At 46.2% G+C, this 2,671-nt stretch overlaps 1 pseudogene; it reads left to right on the forward strand.

Annotated features, from left to right (window-relative positions):
• The first annotated feature begins 309 nt into the window (after positions 1-309).
• LOC118650511 lies at positions 310-2,069 on the forward strand (annotated as a pseudogene).
• The last annotated feature ends 602 nt before the right edge of the window (positions 2,070-2,671 follow it).

Raw genomic sequence — 2,671 nt, forward strand, 5'->3', positions numbered from 1 at the left:
TAGCCAGTGTGGCTCAGTTGGTTGAGCATTATCTCATGCACCAAGAGGATGCTGGTTCAATTCCTGGTCAGGGCACATACCTGGGTTGTGGGCTCAATTCCCAGTAGGGGGCATGCAGGAGACAGTCAACTGATGTTTCTCTCATCTATGTGTTTCTCCCTCTCCCTTCCTCTCTCTCTACAATCAATAAAAACATAATCTTTTTTTTTAAAAAAAAGGAATAAATAAACAGATCAACATTCAACCTGTGATGCTGAGGCAGCGGGGCTCAGCTCTGTCCGGACGTGGTCTGGACTCGCACATAGTTCCATGGTGCATGGATCCCAGGCTGAGATGGAGCAAGAGGAGGAGGTGCTGAACCAGTGGCAGGCAGCTCCACACCAGATGGCAGGGAATATTGAGAAGTCAATGTGCATCTTGGACATGTCTCCATCTCCCAAAAGCAGTGGAGTGCACACCTCTTAGAACCATGGTACATCAGGCATTCAACACATCCTTCAGGGTCCACAGTTGGAGAAGATCCCCTAGGTTTCTGCTCAGGAGCCCAGGCAGAACGCAAATGAAATGGGGCCACAGTTTAGTGTGTTACTGCCTTGAGCATAATGTGAACTTTTGATCCCAAGTGACTTTCCCTCCTTCTGTTATGGGTTGGCTCAGCGAGATAGACCACCGACTCAGAATTTAAGTTTAAGAGCCTTTATTAAGCTGGCCAGCTGACCACAGCACCTATCTCCCCATCTGGGAGCTTCGGAGCATGTGGCAGAGATCAAGGGTGCAGTATGATCCTTTATAGCAAAACAGTGTTACCTTAGAAGTTCACAGAAAGTTCATAAGCACAAAGGGGAGGTAAATGGAGTCACACCTGGCTGGAGCATATCATAACATATTGTTTTTCTAAGACAATCTAGCAATTTTTCTTTCATGATTCCTAACCCTGACACAATCCTTCTCCATATCCTGACACAATCCCTCTACATACGTCAGTCCCCCCTCCCAGCACATTCAGTTTCTCATGTTTCATTTCCTCCCCTTAGCACATTCTGTAACATTCTGTAACCCTTCCATGGCTCAGTCCCACACCCTGTAACACTTCCCAAATGATTTACTGTCAGAGAATGTCACCCTCTCAAACAGGAATGATGATTTTCAAGGGGTCCCAAATGATGTCCTTTGGAGAGCCCAATATTCCAAGGGTGGTCATGACCTTCAGTGGGAATCTAAGCATGCCCCCCATGGGCCACCAGTCACAGCGTTCCACATTAGGACACCAACAATGCATTATTCTGGCTATTCTAATAGAAACCCTTTGACACCTAAAATGTTATTGCCATCTGCTGGGGTCCAGGCAGGGCTCTCCTCTTTGGCTCAGATGTTGCCACCTAGAGATCCCCACAACTGTGGAATGCCCTCAGATGGGTCCTCATCATTGCTGACTTTAAAATCCCTGAACTCTTGTTAGCCAGCCAGCCTCCCAGGAAGACCCGTTCCTATCTGAGCAGCCCATATCTTCTCCACAAAGAGCAGAGCAGAATTGCAGGGTCCCAGAAAGGCTCACAGGAGCAGATCTCCAGTTGCAAGGCCTTACTGCTGCCAGTATGAGAACTTTAGAAAAGCTTACACCAAGCGCTCCCACCTCCTGAGTCACCAACGCAAACACACAGTTGAGAGGCCCTATAAATGTGAGTGGGAAGGTTTTACGTGGTCTTTCTTCCATTCTGATGAGCTTGGACAACATATGTGGATACACGCCAGATACAGGCCACATAGATGTGATCAATGCGGCCAAGAATTCATGAGATCTGACCATCTCAGGCAACACCAAAAGACTCATCTGTGGATTCCAGGATCTCCCAATCCACAGGCCAATGATGAAAAGATGTCTGGTCTTCCTGCTCCTGGTCTTTAGTCAGTCTATTCTTCCCTTCATTTTGGCTTCTCTACCCAGATCCTGCTTGACTCTGACCAGCTAGTTTCTTTAGTAGGTATAAGCTTATTTGCAGACTGAGAAAGATTATGAGGCAGTGTTGAATGAAGCCCATATTAGCTGGACCCCATCAGGAACTCTTCAAAAAATAGATGTCATCACCTCTTTGGGGCCACTTACTGTTGCTGAGTTTATCTACATGGAAAGATGAAGCAAAGTAAAGATTGTGAGCTTTATTAAAAAGCTCTTTATGTCACTCTCCAACTTGAAACTCTTCAGTGACTCTCCTTGCCTGCTACAAAAAATCCAAGATCTTTATTTTGGTCTTCCACAGTTTCCAGAGCCAGGCTATGTTCAAATCCTGAACATACCACTTACTGGCCATAAGACCTTGGCAAAGGTCTTCTGGTAAGTGAAAAAAATACTATTAGACTGTTTGGGACACATCTTATGTATTGAATCAGATTCTGTCCAGAAGTCACCAGCCACATGCCCAAAGTTTGTCTCCTCCCACCACTTTCAGACTTGGATGGAATGGCCCACTGCAGGGCATGGGATCTGGCATTTTGAGTAGGCACTAGCAACACAGAAGCATGGGGGAGTTAATCCTCTTGGGCAACATTTGACTAATGAGAGTTGGGAAAGACCAGGGCATATAAATTCCCTCTTCTTTCCTCCCTTCCTTGAATTGCTGCAAGACACTGTTTCTCCAAATAATACACCCAATGGGGAGATGTCCCAAGTAGC

Source organism: Myotis myotis, unplaced genomic scaffold (genome assembly GCF_014108235.1).
Source record: "Myotis myotis isolate mMyoMyo1 unplaced genomic scaffold, mMyoMyo1.p scaffold_m19_p_3, whole genome shotgun sequence".
Lineage (NCBI taxonomy): Eukaryota > Metazoa > Chordata > Mammalia > Chiroptera > Vespertilionidae > Myotis > Myotis myotis.